This window comes from Bactrocera neohumeralis, unplaced genomic scaffold (genome assembly GCF_024586455.1).
Source record: "Bactrocera neohumeralis isolate Rockhampton unplaced genomic scaffold, APGP_CSIRO_Bneo_wtdbg2-racon-allhic-juicebox.fasta_v2 ctg2413, whole genome shotgun sequence".
Taxonomy (NCBI): domain Eukaryota; kingdom Metazoa; phylum Arthropoda; class Insecta; order Diptera; family Tephritidae; genus Bactrocera; species Bactrocera neohumeralis.
This window is the reverse complement of record NW_026090140.1, coordinates 5,551-11,795: the sequence shown is the minus strand read 5'-3', so window position 1 is coordinate 11,795 and position 6,245 is coordinate 5,551. Positions and strand designations below refer to the sequence as shown.

Below are 6,245 nucleotides of genomic sequence, written 5' to 3'. Positions count from 1 at the left end.
ATCGACAACAAATGCTCGAAACGTTATCCGCGTGCTTTGTCGGCTGATACAATTACAGGCAATGATTGCCGCAGCTCTGTAGAAAATAACGGCAGGACAATAACGTTGCAAGTAAAAAATAAGGATGTGGTAGTTAACAAGAGATGGGTTTTTCCTTATTCACCGCTGCTCTCCAAAAACCTTTAAAGCGCATTGCAATGTTGAGTACTGCAATTCGGTGAAGTCGATAAAATATGTTTGCAAGTACGTCACCAAAGGAAACGACATGGCTGTATTTGGTATTGCAGCTTCTAATAACAATGAAGTTTCACAATATCAGATGGGAAGATATATTAGTAGCAATGAAGCGGTTTGGAGACTCTTTTCCTTTTCTATACACGAACATCATCCCACCGTAGTCCATTTAGCTGTTCACCTGGAAAATGAACAAGGAGTTTATTTCACAACAGAAAACGCAGCGCAAAGAGCTGAGAGACCACCAGCGACAACGCTCACAAGTTTCTTCGAGACATGCGCAAGTGATCCATTTGCAAAAACATTGTTTTACTCGGAAATGCCAAAATATTTTACATGGAATGCATCATCCAAAAAGTTTCAACATAGGAAACAAAGACAGCCTGTACCTTCTTCTTCTTAATTGGCGTAGACACCGCTTACGCGATTATAGCCGAGTTAACAACAGCGCGCCAGTCGTTTCTTCTTTTCGCTACGTGGCGCCAATTAGATATTCCAAGCGAAGCCAGGTCCTTCTCCACTTAGTCCTTCCAACGGAGTGGAGGTCTTCCTCTTCTCTGCTTCCCAGGGCGGGTACTGCGTCGAATACTTTCAGAGCTAGAGTGTTTTCGTCCATCCGGACAACATGACCTAGCCAGAGTAGCCGCTGTCTTTTAATTCGCTGAACTATGTCGATGTCGTCGTATATCTCGTACAGCTCATCGTTCCATCGAATGCGGTATTCGCCGTGGCTAACTCGCAAAGGACCATAAATCTTTCGCAGAACTTTTCTCTCGAAAACTCGCATCGTCGACTCATCCGTTGTTGACATCGTCCAAGACTCTGCACCATATAGCAGGACGGGAATTATGAGTGACTTATAGAGTTAGGTTTTTGTTTGTCGAGAGAGTACTTTGCTTCTCAATTGCCTACTCAGTCCGAAGAAGCACCTGTTGGCAAGAGTTATTCTGCGTTGGATTTCTAGGCTGACATTGTTGGTGGTGTTTACGCTGGTTCCAAAATAGACGAAATTATCTACAACTTCGAAGTTATAACTGTCAACAGTGACGTGAGTGCCAAGTCGCGAGTGCGACGACTGTTTGTTTGATGACAGGAGATATTTCGTCTTGCCCTCGTTCACTGCCAGACCCATTTGTTTTGCTTCCTTGTCCAGTCTGGAGAAAGCAGAACTAACGGCGCGGGTGTTAAGGCCGATGATATCAATATCATCGGCATACGCCAGCAGCTGTACACTCTTATAGAAGATGGTACCTTCTCTATTTAGTTCTGCAGCTCGAACTATTTTCTCCAGAAGCAGGTTGAAGAAGTCGCACGATAGGGAATAGCCTTGTCTGAAACCTCGTTTGGTATCGAACGGCTCGGAGAGGTCCTTCCCGATTCTGACGGAGCTTTTGGTGTTGCTCAACGTCAGCTTACACAGCCGTATTAGTTTTGCGGGGATACCAAATTCAGACATCGCGGCATAAAGGTAGCTCCTTTTCGTGCTGTCGGAAGCAGCTTTGAAATCGACGAAGAGGTGGTGTGTGTCGATTCTCCTTTCACGGACCTTTTCCAAGATTTGGCGCATGGTGAATATCTGGTCGGTTGTTGATTTTCCAGCCTGTACCGGGGTACGCATACTCAACCGATGCTTTAGGGCGCACTTACACAGTTCATCCGAGAAATGACGAATGTTTTTACCTGCGTTTGTTATTAGTTAATGTTCGTGGACCAACTTCACTTAAATTTCTACAAACCATCAATGGTGAATTGTGCACAACATATCGAGAAGCCTGTCAACGTTTACATTTACTGGAGGATGATATTCATTGGAATCATACACTCGCTGATGCTGTTTTTCATCTACTTCTCATCAGATTCGATCACTGTTTGCTATCATAATTTCAGCATGCTTTCCATCGAGTCCACAAAACTTGTGGAACAAATACAAAGACAATATGGCTGAAGACATTTTGCATCAAATAGGTGTAACAGCGGCAAATCCCGATTTTGCAATTTGCAAGGAAATACACAATAAGGTATTAATAACTTTAGAGGATTTGTGCGTGATGATATCCGGTAAGATGTTGCACGAATTAGAAATGCCTGCACCTAATCGCCCTATGCGCGATGCACTCAATCGTGAATTTGAACGAGAACGGCATTACGATAGAAATGCTTCAAATCAATCCGTACAAAATAAAATTCCACTTTTAAATCTGCAACAAAAAACAGGTTACAATACAATAATGAAATCAGTAAATGACGGCAATAGGGAATTCTTTTTCCTCGGTGCACGAGGTGGAACTGGTAAAACATTTTTAATTTCATTAATTTTAGATACGATTCGGGCACAAAGTCAAATAGTACTGGCAGTAGAATCATCTGGGATAGCTGCTACATTATTAGAAGGTGGACGAACTGCACCTTCTGCACTGAAATTACCATTGAATTTGCAAACAATAGATCAACCGACATGCAATATAACCAAAACATCTGCAATGGCAAAAGTGCTACAAAATTTTAGATTAATAATTTGGGATGAGTGTACGACGGCGCACAAACGAGCATTAGAGGCACTCGATAGAATATTAAGAGACTTGCGTGGCAACCAAAAACTCTTCGGAGGCGCGATGATTCTACTGGCTGGAGATTTTCGCCAAACGCTTCCAGTAATTCCCAGATCAAAAGCTACTGATGAAATAAATGCTTGCTTGCAAACATCAATTTTGTGGAAATACGTAAAAAATATCAAATTAACAACGAATATGCGAGTGGCGTTACAACATGACGTATTGGCGGAAATCTTTTCGAAGGCATTATTAGACATGGGCAATGGGAAAATTCAAAGCTGGCACTAACATTGGCCTTATTTCATTCCCCAAATTTTTGTCATTTCACAACGTCAAAGGAAGAATTAATTTCAAAAAGCCCAAATATAGTGTAAATTACAAACCATGCTTGCTGAGCGATCGAGTCATTTAGCAGCGAAAAATAAGGATTAAATGATTTGAATATAAAAACTCAGAGTCAAATTGATGGACAAGTGCGTTCATTTAAATCCATCGATTCTATCACAGATCCAAATGAAGTTGTCAATTATCCAACTGAATTCCTAAATTCTTTGGATTTGCCGGGATTACCGCCTCACAATTTATAGTTCAAGGTTGGTTCCGTAGTAATTATCCTACGAAATCTCAATCAGCCAAAATTGTGCAACGGAACAAGACTAGCCATTAAAAAATTATGAACAATTTGATTGAAGCGGCTATAATCATAAGAAAGTTTAAAGGCGAGGATGTGCTTATTCCAAGAATACCACTGATGCCAACAGACTTTCCTTTCAAATATAAGCGTGTCCAGTTTCCAGTGCGCCTTGCATTTGCAATGACGATTAATAAATCCCAAGGCCATCATTGGAATAAACCTTGAATTTCAGTGTTTTTCGCATGGGCAGTTGTACGTCGCGTGCTCAAGAGTCGGCAAACCGTCAGCGCTATATATTTTTGCTCTAGGAGAAAAAACTAGAAACATTGTACATTACAAGGCGTTTCAATAGTATAGACATCGTTTTATTTTCTCCATTTCATTATTTCCATGCGAAGCTGAGGTAATCACTAATTTTGAAACATTAACTTTGGGGTTTTCGTTAACATACATAATAAAATTACGGTGGTACGAAGTTTACCGGGTCAGCTAGTTTTGTATATTTTTTAATGGTATCCGACCAGGGAATTCATCCTTTTGCATAAAGTAACTCATAAAGTTATTTTCGTTTTGTATAATTTCCACTAGTATCCGACAGGGCTGAAATTTTCTTTAACAAGATATCATTTGTAAAACAAATTTTGAAAACTTTTTCTAAAAACAAAAAAGGTGCGTGGAGTCCCCACGCGCGGATGAAGTTATACTTCTTAGTGATATTTCAAGAAATGCATATCATTTTGTATGAAAGAAAACTAGAAAACTTAAATTCACATTTTATAATTATGTATATGTATATTATGTATATTGCTGTGATAAATTTAATTTCTATTAGTAAGAAAAATATTTATTTGTATACATAGTATAAATTATTCAAATGTATTGTTCAATTTTAAAATTATTTTATTTGCCGTCATCTCGGCTTAGTTGTCAAGTATAAAGTGCTGCTTAAAATTATTCCTAACTTAGCTCAAGCCACCAACCCGCATCGCGTTGTGGCTCCTCTGCTGACGTTTTGCTGACCTTGCGCCTCGTGCATGGTGTTTGTTTACTTTGATGTCTGGCCAATGTTCTCACGCAAAATGTGCTGACTTAGCGACATGTGCAGAGTGGTAGGCTCTTATTACGACGGGAATTAGGGTGTGTCGTTTCCTCGCGATAACTTATACGATGCTAAAAGGCATACATCTTCTATCCTATCTTGTGTATCTGCACATGCTCATATGAGTGTATGTATACGCATGTGCGCTTTCAGAAATTGAAATCATATTTTCATCACTTATCAATATACTTATTACATTTGCGCGCATTGACTTGCATGTTTATACATTCATATATACTTATATGTACATATATTTGCATACATTGCGAAACAAATAATGCACAAGCATACAAACATACATATGCGTACACATATGAATATGTCACCAACAAAAAATTTCAACCAAAAGGAATTTATTCATTAAAATCACCACTCAGAAGTCGTTTTATCCGTTGTAAGCGAACGATTTTCGAAGAAACATCATTTCTAATATGCCACACGACAATTTTAGAAATGAACTTCTTAAACCTCACGCTGTCAGATAAAACGATATACTTCGTCATTGCGGGTCGATTTCTAAAAAATGTATATGAAGACTAACTACAGAAATGACCCTGTAAAGTATAGCCTTAATTTTTCAACGGCCAACGCAGAGTATTTCATCCAAAATATACGCAAAATAGTTGAGAATTCGCAGAAATGAAAGACAAACGAAAGAAAAAGAAGCATAAATTCAATAATGCACAAGCATACAAACATACATATACGCAGCAGCAGTAGGGAAAGAGGTAACAATCGGCGATCCATTGTATATTTCTTTCATGCATAACCAAACCATAATTAGGACAACGCAATACAAGTGTCAATGGTGGTGTTGGTGGTAAGCGCTTGAAAAGTTACGACGAGCACGTAGGTTCGAATCCCCACAGAATTTATTTTTAATTGAATATGTCACCAACCAAAAATTGAAACATTGTTCTACAAAAACAACAACAGCATAAGCATGGCAACATTGTGTTGTTGGTAGAAAAGCCGAGCTGTGCCGAAAGAAACGATCGCCGATTGTCACCGCTTCGCTTGCTGCTCGAACATCTTCGCAGACAAGGTTGCGTAGATTCATATTGAGCAAGGTTGCGCAACCTGAATCTATCGCAACCTTTTCCGAACTCGTATAAGAAGTATAACTTCAAAAACTATTTCGCTATAAAACAGAAAAAGATTTTTCCTCAGAGATTACTACAAGTGGTGGTGTTAACAACAATACTGAAATTTTGTTGGTGCCAGAAACGTGCTTACCAAGTTTCATTAAGTGTCTAAATTTTTTATATAAGTTACAGCTTGAATAGGTACATACATATATAATCATATATACTATATACCATCTGTTCGGCTTCGTTTTAGGTGATACGGACAATCGTTTGGTTAGCAAAACTTATACATAAGGGTAAATCAGAATCTTGTGCAAATGGTCTTGCGGCCTTGCAATTGCAAATTAGGGAGCATATTTTTGCTTTTACACTAACGTAATTTATAGCGATGCACCTGCTTCGCCCTTGCAAAGAAGCAACACTAAAACGCCATTGAATTATGTGCAACACTGATTTGTAAATTATCAGCTGTTGACAAAAAAAAAAACATTGTAAACAAAGAAAAGAAATGGAGCAAACCAGTTTGATTTAAAAAAGGGTAAAACGGGAAAAGCCGAATAAAAATTGGAGCGAAAAAGTAATCCAGGGTATACTGGATTTCTCGCAGGAAGCTCCAGGAGTAGAGGTAAGTGAAATTT

General features: G+C 38.9%; 1 pseudogene; it reads right to left on the bottom strand.

The window, feature by feature from the left end:
• Positions 1-4,887: 4,887 nt before the first annotated feature.
• LOC126766760 (small nucleolar RNA U3) lies at positions 4,888-5,090 on the bottom strand (annotated as a pseudogene).
• Positions 5,091-6,245: the final 1,155 nt, after the last annotated feature.